The 14482-nt window shown below is 41.6% G+C and overlaps 1 protein-coding gene and 1 long non-coding RNA gene across 3 annotated transcripts in view; one reads left to right on the top strand and one right to left on the bottom strand.

Annotated features, from left to right (window-relative positions):
• Positions 1-4439, bottom strand: part of CCDC125 (coiled-coil domain containing 125) — a 173338-nt gene extending 168899 nt beyond the window's left edge. Inside the window, exon 1 of the mRNA XM_077288262.1 lies at positions 4419-4439. The gene's annotated coding sequence lies outside the window, so the exon portion shown is untranslated. The remainder of the gene's footprint in view (positions 1-4418) is intronic.
• Positions 1-14482, top strand: part of LOC143807104 (uncharacterized) — a 61203-nt gene that overhangs the window by 11756 nt on the left and 34965 nt on the right. The window contains exons 1-2 of one of the 2 annotated variants that reach the window (XR_013221646.1): positions 4078-4161; positions 8462-8539. This is a non-coding gene — a long non-coding RNA (uncharacterized LOC143807104). Of the gene's footprint in view, positions 1-4077; positions 4162-8461; positions 8540-14482 lie in introns of those variants that run through there. The other variant, XR_013221645.1, reaches the window with a different exon arrangement.

Here is a 14482-nt window from a genome sequence, read left to right as displayed (position 1 = left end):
TTTATTATTTTTCCCTAACTAAGGGGGTGATGAAGGGGGGTTTGATCTCCTGTTACCCTTGGGAAAATAAAAAACTGAGGGCTAAAAATTAAGTGTTGTGGAAAAAAAAAAGAATTTTTATTTTCACGGCTCTTCGTTATAAATTGTAGTGAAACACTTGGGGGTTCAAAGTTCTCACAACACATCTAGATAAGTTCCTTGGGAGGTCTAGTTTCCAATATGGGGTCACTTGTGGGGGGTTTCTACTGTTTGGGTACATCAGCGGCTCTGCAAATGCAACGTGATGCCTGCAGACCAATCCATCTAAATCTGCATTCCAAATGGCACACCTTCCCTTCCGAGCTCTGCCATGCGCCCAAACAGTGGTTCCCTCCAACATATGGGGTATCAGCTTACTCAGGACAAATTGCACAACAACATTTGGGGTCCAATTTCTCCTGTTACCCTTGGGAAAATACAAAACTGGGGGTAAAAAAATCATTTTTGTGGAAAAAAATATTTTTTATTTTCACGGCTCTGCGTTATACACTGTAGTGAAACACTTGGGGGTTCAAAGTTCTCATAACACATCTAGATAAGTTCCTTGGGTGGTCTAGTTTCCAATATGGGGTCACTTGTGGGGGGTTTCTACTGTTTGGGTACATCAGGGGCTCTGAAAATGCAACGTGCCGCCTGCAAACCAATCCATCTAAGTCTGTATTCCAAATGGCGCTCCTTCCCTCCCGAGCTCTGCCATGCGCCCAAACAGTGGTTCCCCCCCACATATGGGGCATCAGCGTACTCAGGACAAATTGGAAAACAACTTTTGGGGTCCAATTAATCCTGTTACCCTTGTGAAAATACAAAACTGGGGGCTAAAAAATCATTTTTGTGAAAAATAATTTTTTATTTTCACGGCTCTGCATTATAAACTGTAGTGAAACACTTGGGGGATCAAAGCTCTCAAAACACATCTAGATAAGTTCCTTAGGGGGTCTACTTTCCAATATGGTGTCACTTGTGGGGGGGTTTAATGTTTAGGCACATCAGGGGCTCTCCAAACGCGACATGGTGTCCCATCTTAATTCCAGTCAATTTTGCATTGAAAAGTCAAATGGCGCTCCTTCCCTTCCGAGCTCTGCCATGCGCCCAAACAGTCATTTACCCCCACATATGGGGTATCGGCGTACTCAGGACAAATTGCACAACAACTTTTGGGGTCCAATTTCTTCTCTTACCCTTGGGAAAATAAAAAATTGGGGGCGAAAATATAATTTTTGTGAAAAAATATGATTTTTTATTTTTACGGCTCTGCATTATCAACTTCTGTGAAGCACTTGGTGGGTCAAAGTGGTCACCACACATCTAGATAAGTTCCTTAGGGGGTCTACTTTCCAAAATGGTGTCACTTGTGGGGGGTTTCAATGTTTAAGCCCATCAGGGGCTCTCCAAACGCAACATGGCGTTCCATCTCAATTCCAGTCAATTTTGCATTGAAAAGTCAAATGGCGCTCCTTACCTTCCGAGCTCTGCGGTGCGCCCAAACAGTGGTTTACCCCCACATATGGGGTATCAGCGTACTCAGCACAAATTGTACAACAACTTTTGCGGTCCATTTTCTCCTGATACTCTTGGTAAAATAAAACAAATTGGAGCTGAAATAAATTTTGTGTAAAACAAATTTAAATGTTAATTTTTATTTAAACATTCCAAAAATTCCTGTGAAACACCTGAAGGGTTAATACATTTCTTGAATGTGGTTTTGAGCACCTTGAGGGGTGTAGTTTTTAGAATGGTGTCACACTTGGGTATTTTCTATCATATAGACCCCTGTCATGGTTCCCAATGGCAAGGGAACGTAAGAAACATATAAATAACGAACGAGCTCTCGGGTGATGGAAACTCGAGTTGACCGTGAGCTAAATCTACCACACAACTAATAGTAGCCAGGGAGCATACCTACGGCTTCCTAAATGCCACGCGCCAGCCGGAGGACTAACTAAGCCTGGTAGAGGAAGAAACAGACCTGGCTTACCTCTAGGGAAATACCCCAAAATATGATAGCAGCCCCCCACATGTAATAACGGTGAAATAAGAGGAAAAGACATACACAGCATGAAAGTAGATTTAGCAAAGAGAGGTCCACTTACTAGATAGCAGAAGGATACAAAAGAGGACTTCACGGTCAACTGAAAACCCTTTCAAAAAACCATCCTGAAATTACTTTAAGACTCCTGTGTCAACTCATGACACAGGAGTGGCAATTTCAGCCCGCAAGAGCTTCCAGCTACAGAGCATAACAAAAACTGCAAACTGGACTAAAGATACAAAACAAAAGGACAAAGTCCACTTAGCTGATCAGCAGACTAGTAGCAGGAACATGCAACCGAAGGCTCTGGTTACAATGATGACCGGCAAGGAAATGACTGGAGAGCAAGGCTAAATAGGAAACTCCCAAACGCTGATGGAAGCAGGTGAACAGAAGCAGCAAAGTGCAAACAAGTCACCAGTACCACCAGCAACCACCAGGGGAGCCCAAAAAGCGGATACACAACAGACCCCTCAAAATGACTTCAAATGAGATGTGGTCCCTAAAAAAAAATGGTGTTGTAAAAATGAGAAATTGCTGGTCAACTTTTAACCCTTATAACTCCCTAACAAAAAAAAATTTTGGTTCCTAAATTGTGCTGATGTAAAGTAGACATGTGGGAAATGTTACCTATTAAGTATTTTCCATGACATATCTCTGTGATTGAAGGGCATACAAATTCAAAGTTGGAAAATTGTGAAATTTTCAAAATTTTCGCCAAATTTCCGTTTTTTTTTTTCACAAATAATCGCAAGTTATATCGAATAAATTTTACCACTATCATGAAGTACAATATGTCACGAGAAAACAGTGTCAGAATCGCCAAGATCCGTTGAAGCGTTCCAGAGTTATAGCCTCATAAAGGGACATTGGTCAGAATTGTAAAAATTGGCCCGGTCATTAACGTGCAAACCAGGGGTAAAGGGGTTAATCCAACATGGTAAAATCAGAGTAACTCCTGGGACAACACCATAGCACTGTATGAGGCAAGTGACGCGTTTCAACCGACACAGCAGTCTTTGTCACAGCTGATCTACTTGATAGTTCTTTTTATACTAGGTGAGCTAACTACCAATGAAATGGTGAGAAATTGTCACATGACCAAAAGGTCCTGATCAGTAAAATAGACAAACATATAAATACACAAAACATATAATACAATACATACTAATGCGTAAATATATAAAACAGCACACAATACATGCCTTCACATGGTATATATGTGGAATTATGCAAGAAAAAAAAAATAATAAAAAAATTCAACAAAACTGCATCAAGACATGTTAATAGTGGAACATCAACTCGTTCCTTTTATTCAGACCATCCGGGAACCTAGTGCCAATATTAAATATCCAAAAAGCCTCCCGTGTGAGCAGAGTTCTATGGGTGTCACCTCCACGTGGGTTTTTTTTTTATCTTTTCAATGCCAGTAACCCTCAAAGAATCTGTGCTACGTGAGTGATACTCCATGAAATGTTTTGCTGCAAAATAAATATTACGGCTGTTATTTTATCTACACATTTTGTCTACACATTTTTTCTACTGCAGGCAGCGCACCTGGCTTCTACAAACCATTAGAATACTCAGACCTACCTACCTATCTGCTGCTGCGGATTAAGCAGTAGACAAAAGATGGCCACCACCACATAGCTAGATAAAGGCCAATGCTCATTATGACACGTGAGTGTTCCAGCACACATACTATCTACTGCAGGCAGCGCACATGGCTGCTACAAACCATTAGAATACTCAGACCTACCTACCTACCTGCTGCTGCGGCTTCAGCAGTAGACTAAAGATGGCCATCACTGCACAGCCAGAAAAAAAGGCAAGGCCAATTATACCTCCCTGCTGCTGTGGCTTCAGCAGTAGACTAAAGATGGCCACCACTGCACAGCCAGATAAAGGACAAGGCCCATTATGACACATGAGTGTTCCAGCACACATTCTATCTACTGCAGGTAGTGTACCTGGCTGCTATAAACCATTAGAATACTCAGACCAACCTACCTACCTGCTGCTTCGGCTTCAGCAGTAGACTAAAGTTGGCCACCACTGCACAGCCAGATAATGGTCAAGGCCCATTATGACATGTGAGTGTTCCAGCACACTTTCTATCTACTGCAGGCAGTACACATGGCTGCTACAAACCATTAGAATATTCATATCTACCTATCTACCTTCCTGCATCTACGGCTTTAGCAGTAGACTAAAGATGGCCACCACCGCACAGCCAAATAAAGGCCAAGGCCCATTATGACGCATGAGTGTTCCAGCGCACATTCTGTGTACTGCAGGCAGCGCACCTGGCTTCTATAAACCATCAGAATACTCAGACCTACATACCTACCTGCTGCAGCGGCTTCAGCAGTAGACTAAAGATGGCCACCACCTTCTTCTTGTGGCTGGGTCTTCTTCATGTGGTTGGATCTTCTTGTGGCTGGGTCTTGTTCTTGTGGATGGGTCTTGTTCTTGTGGCTGGGTCTTCTTCTTGTGACTGGGTCTTCTTCTTGTGACTGGGTCTTCTTTTTGTGACTGGGTCTTCTTCTTGTGACTGTTGTCAAGATCCAGTCCGGAGTTTGTTTTGTTATTCACTCTCTGGACTGGTCATGCGGGGGTTAAGAAACTCTACCTTGTTTTCGAGCTGGCTGGGCTTTTTCAGTCCTCTGCAGTCTGCTGGCCAGCGTCAGTGATAGTTCATGCTTTCAGGCTAGACCAGCTGACCCGTATACCCTGGTAATCCTTCTGCCTCTGACTTCCCGTATTTGTGTGATACTCGTTTCCTATTCCTGACGTAATGTTCGTCTGGTGGTTTTCCTAACAGTGTATGACTCAGCCTGATATCTGAACCCCACCTCTTGCTTTCAGTGTCTGTTATCTTGCTCCCTGATCGGCTTTGACTTCTGGCTTATACCCCAACTTCATTATAAGTCTCACGTTTTGGATTCCAAGCTCCCGTTTGCCTCTGCCTTCTGGCTTGTCTCTGACTTCGTGCATGCTGTGACCTCTGGTACTTCTGACAGTTTCTGACTCGTCTGACCACTCTTTCTTTACCTGTGACACCTGTGCGGCTGCTCAGTTTTGCTACGCTGTTAGCGTGCAACCTCTCTTTCCTCACCAGCACCTCCAGGTGGAGGTTGCGCTAAACTGCACTGAAGCCGCATCACAGCTGGGTCTTGTTCTTGTGGCAGGATCTTCTTGTGCTGGGCCTTCTTCTTGTGGCTGGGTCTTCTTCTTGTGGCTGGGTCTTCTTCTTGTGGCTGGGTCTTCTTCTTGTGGCTGGGTCTTCTTCTTGTGGCTGGGTCTTCTTCTTGTGGCTGGGTCTTCTTCTTGTGGCTGGGTCTTCTTCTTGTGGCTGGGTCTTCTTCTTGTGGCTGGGTCTTCTTCTTGAGGCTGGGTCTTCTTCTTGAGGCTGGGTCTTCTTCTTGAGGCTGGGTCTTCTTCTTGAGGCTGGGTCTTCTTCCTGTGGCTGGATCTTCCTGTTTCAGATCTTGTGGCTGGGTATTCTTGAATCAGACCTTCTTGTGGCTGGGTCTTCTTCTATCAGATCTTCTTGTGGTTGGGTCTTATTCTTGTGGCTGGGTCTTCTTTTGGCTGTGTCTTTTTGTGGCTGGGTCTTCTTCTTGTGGCTGGGTCTTCTTCTTGCATCAGATCTTCTTGTGGCTGGATATTCTTCTTGTGCCTGGGTCTTCTTGTGGCTGGGTCTTTTTCTTGTGGCTGAGTCTTCTTCTTGCATCAGATCTTCTTCTTGTGGCTGGATATTCTTCTTGTGCCTGGGTCTTCTTGTGGCTGGGTCTTCTTGTGGCTGGGTCTTCCTCTTGTGGCTGGGTCTTCTTCTTGAGGCTGGGTCTTCTTCCTGTGGCTGGATCTTCCTGTTTCAGATCTTGTGGCTGGGTATTCTTGAATCAGACCTTCTTGTGGCTGATCTTCTTCTATCAGATCTTCTTGTGGTTGGGTCTTATTCTTGTGGCTGGGTCTTCTTTTGGTTGTGTCTTTTTGTGGCTGGGTCTTCTTCTTGTGGCTGGGTCTTCTGCTTGTGCCTGGTTCTTCTGCTTGTATCATCTTCTTGTGTCTGGGTCTTCTTGTGGCTGGTCTTCTTGTATCTGATCTTCTTGTGGCTGGGTCTTTTTCTTGTGGCTGAGTCTTCTTCTTGCATCAGATCTTCTTCTTGCATCAGATCTTCTTCTTGTGGCTGGATATTCTTCTTGTGCCTGGGTCTTCTTGTGCCTGGGTCTTCTTGTGGCTGGGTCTTCTTGTGGCTAGGTCTTCCTCTTGTGGCTGGATATTCTTATTCTGGCTGGATCTTCTTCCTGCTGCTATGTCTTCTTGTGGCTAGGTATTCTTGTAGCAGGATCATCTTCTTGTGGCTGGGTCTTCTTGTGGCTTGGTGTTCTTTTGGCTGTGTCTTCTTGTGGCTGGATCTTCTTCTTGTGGCTGGGTCTTCTTGTGGCTGAGCCTTCTTCTTGTGGCTGGGTATAATGCACCCCATAGTCTATGACGTTTAATGTGCTCCTATATTCCTCTGTTCAGTATAATGCTCCCCATAGTCCATACAGTTTATTTCATCCCAGTTTATATAGTATAATTAGCTCCATAGTCCACATAGTATAATGTGCCCTCTACTCCATATAGTATCATGCGCCTCATAGCTCATATATTAAAATGTCAATCATAGTTCATATAATATAACTCACCATATATCATAATGCTCCCCATAGTCATGCAGTCTAATGTACCCCATAGTCCATACAGTATAATGCTTCCCATAGTCCTCTGTATAGTATAATGTGCCCCATAGTCCATATAGTATTATGTGCCCCATAGTCCATATAGTATAAGGTGCCCCGTAGTACATACAGTATTATGCGCCTCATAGTTTATGTAGTAAAACGCACATTATAGTGCATTTAATATAAAGCACCTCATAGTCTATATACTGTATTATAATGCATGCCATAGTTTTCTGTATCGTATAATGCGCCCCATAGTCCATAGAATATAATGCATCCTATGTTCCTTTGTATAGAATAATGTGCTCATTCCATATAGTATACTGCACCCCATCGTCTATGATGTTTAATGCACCCCTATATTCCTCTGATCAGTATAATGCTCCCCATAGTCCATACAGCAGTATATTGCATCCCAGTTCATATTGTATAATTAGCCCCATAGTCCACATAGTATAATGTGCTCTATAGTCCATATATTATAATGCATCCCATAGTCCTCTGTATAGTATAATGCACACCATAGTCCATACAGTATAATGAACCCCATAGTCCATAAGGTATAATGCACCCTGTAGTCTATATAGCATAATGCACCCCATAGTCTATAAAGTATAATGCTCACAATAGTCCATATAGTATAATGCACCCCATAGTATACACAAAAAGATGGAGTAAGCAAAATGTCCCACCAATCATTATAAAAATATAAATTTTTATTCAATATAAATAATGTGTACAAATACATCAGTATACATATTCCAATATAGACCCAAATACACAGGAGGGCAAAGAAAAAAAACTAGTGATAGACTAGAGAGTAAATGAGAGACAAAATGTATTCCCTCATGGTGTCAGCAGAGTTATAATCAAATCCAGCAGAGTTCAAGTACTCAGCCCATCACAATTCTATGTTACAATCCATAACCCATATGTCCAGAACTCCTGCAAATAAATCAGCGCTTACCCATGAGTAGGGACGTCTCCCACAGCCTCAATAGGTGCCCCTGACGCGCGTTTCGCGGTCCAGCTTTCTCAAAGGGGATAAGTATCAGCTAGTCTCACAAGTTTAAATAGTACTATACCGGAAATGCCGATGATTGTGGTGCATGTGTCCCGGACTACATTTCCCATCTCCCCCATGGCCGTCATAGATAGAGTAAGACATGCACACTCCTCTAAGGTTGATAGCCACTAGGGAGGTGGGGACCAAATGCAGTCAGGGCGCACGCACGCACCATCGGCGACGGCGGCCATACTGGATCCCAAAACAGACGGCCGAGAAATGAAGATAATCGTGACATTTTTTACTCCTATCAAAAACAGAGGAATCTCTATACCCAAGTGGAGTATGTATTAGAGGTGAAACTGTGACAAAAAGTTGATTTATATTCCAACAAATCCTAACTTCAATAATAAATAGATAGAGTGCTAGGACACTGAGTGAAGACATAATAATTATATCATATCATAAAAATCGAATCTAAAGTGCAATGTGCATATCATTAGGATATATACAAAGTGATATGGACTGAAAGCAGCCACTAGAAATTAATACACCTAAAGAAATAATTAAGAATTCAGTATATTATAATGCCGGTCAACAAACAACGAACAGAATTACATAAAAAAATATGTATAATGTATATCCTCTTTTCCTCAGTGTGAATCTTCAGAAGAAAAAATGATAATCTCGGAAAACTGCCAAAAAGCTCCTAGAAAGGCCAAGATCTTCATTAAGGTGAGTAGACACAAACTAAAAGAGACAACAAGTAATAATATTTAAAACACAATAAAAGCAAGGTGGCAATCTATTTACAGAGTGGAAAATAGGGAAACCAGAGACAGACGTGATTACATTCTAGATTTTATATCCCATAGGACAATGGTGGAATATAGGACCACCCAAACGCCCATCATGCGCATACCCAAAAGGTGGGGTCAAACAAAGGACAACTTACAGGAAGGGAGCGAAACTCAATTTCTCATTAAGGGTACCGTCACACAGTGCAATTTTGATCGCTACGACGGTACGATTCGTGACGTTCTAGCGATATCGTTACGATATCGCAGTGTCTGACACGCAGCAGCGATCAGGGATCCTGCTGAGAATCGTACGTCGTAGCAGATCGTTTGGAACTTTCTTTCGTCGCTTGATCACCCGCTGACATCGCTGGATCGTTGTGTGTGACAGCGATCCAGCGATGCGTTCGCTGGTAACCAGGGTAAACATCGGGTAACTAAGCGCAGGGCCGCGCTTAGTAACCCGATGTTTACCCTGGTTACCAGCGTAAAAGTAAAAAAAAAAAAACCGTACATGCTCACCATCTGATGTCCGTCCGGTCCCTTGCCGTCCGCTTCCCGCTCTGACTGTCTGCCGGCCGGAAAGTGAGAGCAGATCACAGCGGTGACGTCACCGCTGCACTCTGCTCTCACTGTACGGCCGGATCTGTCAGAGCAGGAAGCGGACGGCAAGGGACCGGACGGACATCAGATGGTGAGCATGTACGGTTTGTTTTTTTTTACTTTTACGCTGGTAACCACGGTAAACATCGGGTTACTAAGTGCGGCCCTGCGCTTAGTAACCCGATGTTTACCCTGGTTACCCGGGGACTTCGGCATCGCTCCAGCGCCGTGATTGCAACGTGTGACCGCAGTCTACGACGCTGGAGCGATAATCATACGATCGCTGCGACGTCACAGATCGTGCCGTCGTAGCGATCAAAATTGCACTGTGTGACGGTACCCTAAGTCCCTTTGGGGTAAGGGTGTCAAGGATGACAATCCATCTGCACTCACGATGTGCTAATAGTTGGTTCAGATCGCCACACCTGATACCACTATGAATTTGTTCAATCCCCCTCACCCTCAGCTCACTGGGATCAGACGAATGCAAACCATAGTCTATGATGTTTAATGCACCCCTAATATGCTCCCCATAGTCCATACAGTATAATGTGCCCCATAATCCATATAGTATAATGCATCCCATAATCCATGCAGTATAATGAACTTCAAAGTCCCTATACTATAATGCACACTATGGTCCATACAGTATAATGCATCCCATAGTCCATACAGTATAATTCACCCCATAGTCTATAAAGTATAATGCATCCCATAGTCCTGTGCATAGTATAATGTGCTCAAAGTCCATATAGTATACTGCACCCCATAGTCTATAACGTTTAATGCACCTCTATATTCCTCTCTTCAGCATAATGCTCCCCCATAGTCCATACAGTATATTGCATCCCAGTTCATATAGTATAATGTGCCCCATAGTCCATATAGTATAATGCACCTCATAGCTCATACAGTAAAATGCACATCATAGTCCAAATAATATAACACACCCCATGGTCCATATATTATAATGCTTCCCATAGTCCTCTGTATAGTATAATGCACACCATAGTCCATACAGTATAATGAACCCCATAGTCCATACAGTATATTTCATCCCAGTTCATATAGTATAATTAGCCCCATAGTCCATATAGTATCATGTGCCTCATAGCTGATATAGTAAAATGCCTATCATAGTCCAAATAATAAAACGCACAGTATATCATAATGAATTCCATAGTCCTCTGTATCGTATAATGCATATAGTCCATATAGTATAATGCACCCCATTGTCCATAGAGTATAATGCATCCCATGGACCTCTGCATAGTATAATGTGCCCATAGTCCATATAGTATAGAATGGAGTAACTTTTTGTTATTTTCTGTTATATTGACCCTCCAAAGCTCTTTCAAATGTGAGGTGGTCCCTAAAAAAATGTTTTTTGTAAAGTTTGTTGGAAAAATTAAAAATCGCTGGTCACATTTTAACCCTTATAACGTCTTAACAAAAAAAATTATGTTTCCAAAATTGTGCTGATGTAAAGTTGACATACGGGAAATGTTATTTATTAACTATTTTGTGTGATACTACTCTCCGATTTAAGGGTACAAAAATTATAAGTTCTAAAATTGCTAAATTTTCAAAATTTTTGCCAAATTTCAATTTTTTTCCATAAATAAACGCAAGTTATATAGAAGAAATGTTACCACTTTATATATAACAGGTTTATTTAATTACCAATTTCTATTTGCTATTTATATTTCACTATAGCAGTATTCACATATGCTGGAAGCTGATGGTCTGTACTTCTTTTTGAGATATCCTTGTTTTTTATATGATTTTATTGTTCAAGTAATTATTTTTTAATAAGATTATCCAGTAAAAATTCTACTTTTTACATCATCATAGATCTCTTCTTTATCTGTGACTATTCAGTCACCGAGTAATGATTTTTCAAAGGGGGTGTACTCATTTATGCTGAGCACTGTAGATCCCCTATGTACTGCCTAAAAATTTGAAGAGGAATATAGTGAACACCACAAAAAACATATGATGGGTAAAGGCTAGGGGTGCTACAACACACTGTGTAAAAAAAAAAGAGGAGTAATTCGGTAAGAAAAGAAGCTGCACAGAAAAAAGCATGAAAATGTCTTTACTGAAAAACTAAGTGCGAAACAAAATAAAAACAATTAAAAAACAAAGTGACAACCAGCAGGGAAAAGACATGACAGTACTGGAAAATAATATACAAATATTGTTACCCTATATATACATATACAGTGGGTTCGGAAAGTATTCAGACCCCTTTAAATTTTTTACTCTTTGTTTCATTGCAGCCATTTGGTAAATTCAAAAAAGCTTAAAAACAAATGAAGGACTCCCAGACTATGAGATATAAGATTCTCTGGTCTGATGAGACGAATATAGACCTTATTGGTGATAATTCTAAGCGGTATGTGTGGAGAAAACCAGGCACTGCTCATCACCTGCCCAATACAATCCCAACAGTGAAACATGGTGGTGACAGCATCATGCTATGGGGGTGTTTTTCAGCTGCAGGGACAGGATGACTGGTTGCCATTGAAGGAAACATGAATGCGGCTTGGGTACAGCGATATCCAGGATGAAAACCTCTTCCAGAGTGCTTTGGGCCTCAGACTTGGCTGAAGGTTCACCTTCCAACATGACGATGACCCTAAGCACACAGCTAAGATAACAAAGGAGTGGCTTCAGAACAACTCTGTGACCATTCTTGACTGGCCCAGCCAGAGCCCTGACCTTAACCCAGTTGAGCATCTCTGGAGAGACCTGAAAATGGCTGTCCACCAACGTTCACCATCCAACCTGACAGAACTGGAGATAATCTTCAAGGAAGAATGGCAGAGGATCCCCAAATCCAGGTGTGAAAAACTTGTTGCATCATTCCCAAGAAGACTCATGGCTGTACTAGCTCAAAAGGGTGCTTCTACTCAATACAGAGCAAAGGGTCTGAATACTTAAGTTATGACCATGTGATATTTCAGTTTTTCTTTTTACCATATCTGCAAAAATTTCTACGTTTGTTTTTTTCAGTCAAGATGGAGGGAAGAGTGTACATTAATGAGAAAAAAATGACCTTTTTTGAATTTACCAAATGGCTGCAATGAAACAAAGAGTGAATAATTTAAAGGGGTCTGAATACTTTCTGTACCCACTGTATGTACAAATAATTCCAGAGCCATTCAGATATACACTCACCGGCCACTTTATTAGGTACACCATGCTAGTAACGGGTTGGACCCCCTTTTGCCTTCAGAACTGCCTCAATTCTTCGTGGCATAGATTCAACAAGGTGCTGGAAGCATTCCTCAGAGATTTTGGTCCATATTGACATGATGGCATCACACAGTTGCCGCAGATTTGTCGGCTGCACATCCCAAAGATGCTCCATACAAGGCAGGATGGATCCATGCTTTCATGTTGTTTACGCCAAATTCTGACCCTACCATCCGAATGTCGCAGCAGAAATCGAGACTCATCAGACCAAGCAACGTTTTTCCAATCTTCTACTGTCCAATTTCGATGAGCTTGTACAAATTGTAGCCTCAGTTTCCTGTTCTTAGCTGAAAGGAGTGGTACCCGGTGTGGTCTTCTGCTGCTGTAGCCCATCTGCCTCAAAGTTCGACGCACTGTGCGTTCAGAGATGCTCTTAGGCCTACCTTGGTTGTAACGGGTGGCGATTTGAGTCACTGTTGCCTTTCTATCAGCTCGAACCAGTCTGCCCATTCTCCTCTGACCTCTGGCATCAACAAGGCATTTCCGCCCACAGAACTGCCGCTCACTGGATTTTTTTTCTTTTTCGGACCATTCTCTGTAAACCCTAGAGATGGTTGTGCGTGAAAATCCCAGTAGATCAGCAGTTTCTGAAATACTCAGACCAGCCCTTCTGGCACCAACAACCATGCCACGTTCAAAGGCACTCAAATCACCTTTCTTCCCCATACTGATGCTCGGTTTGAACTGCAGGAGATTGTCTTGACCATGTCTACATGCCTAAATGCACTGAGTTGCCGCCATGTGATTGGCTGATTAGAAATTAAGTGTTAACAAGAAGTTGGACAGGTGTACCTAATAAAGTGGCCAGTGAGTGTACAATAGATGTTTAATATAAAAATAGTCCCAGGTAATACATAATATAGAAGTAGGAAAGATTGCCAATATATTAAGGGTAAATCATACAAGATACTAAATACAAGAGTAACAATATAATGGGACTAAAACCAATCAAGTATAAAAGTCAAAGTACATGAAAAATAACCAATAATGGCAAATATCACCATGTAAGTATTAGTTTAAAGTGACAGATAACATATTAATTAAACCCAATATATTATATAAACAGAGGAATGAATAAAATGCCACTAATCCTGTAAAAACATAACCATATAAAAATACCTAAGACGGATACCAGGGGATCAATATATATTTAGTATACGGCCCTGATAAGGAATATGACTTGCCCTAGAGATAAACCATACAAGGAGACATACATACAGATAATGGTATATCCTATTAGGATGGTTTCACTATAAAGAAACTCTTATGATAGCCCAATCCAAATCCAGATTTTAACCCCTTCACCCCAAAGCCTGTTTTTACCTTCTAGACCACGCCATTTTTTTCAATTTTGACTAGTGTCATTTTATGAGGTAATAACTCTGGAACGCTTCAACAGATCCCACCAATTCTAAGACTGTTTTTTCAGGACATATTGTACTTGATAGTGGTAAAAATTTGTTCTATACAACTTGCGTTTATTTTACGAAAATTTAGCAATTTTCAAACTTTTCATATTTTTTTTTGTTAGGAAGTTAGAAGGGTCAAAAGTTGACCAGCAGTTTCTAATTTTTCAAACAAAATTAACAAAACCATTTTTTTAGGGACCACATTACATTAGAAGTGACTTTGAGGGGTCTATATGACAGACAATACCCAAAAGTGACACCATTCTAAAAAGAGAACACCTCAAGGTGCTCAAAACCCACATTCAAGAAGTTTATTAACAATTCAAGTGCTTCACAGAAATTGAAGCAACGTGGAAAGAAAAAATAAACATTTAACATTGTTTCACAAATTTTTTAATTTAGACCCAATTTTTTTTTCACAAGAGTAACAAGAGAAAAAGGACACCAAAACTTATTGTGCAATTTCTCCCGAGTACGCCGATACCCCATACGTGGGGGGGAACACTGGGCGCACGGCAGTCAATATAAGGAAAGGAGCACCATTTGTCTTTTTGAACATATAATGAAAGGGGAGAGAGGTCAGCTCACCAACTTGAATCCTCCAAGCG

This window comes from Ranitomeya variabilis, chromosome 1 (assembly GCF_051348905.1).
Source record: "Ranitomeya variabilis isolate aRanVar5 chromosome 1, aRanVar5.hap1, whole genome shotgun sequence".
Taxonomy (NCBI): Eukaryota; Metazoa; Chordata; class Amphibia; order Anura; family Dendrobatidae; genus Ranitomeya; species Ranitomeya variabilis.
This window is presented reverse-complemented; position numbering and strand designations above follow the sequence as displayed.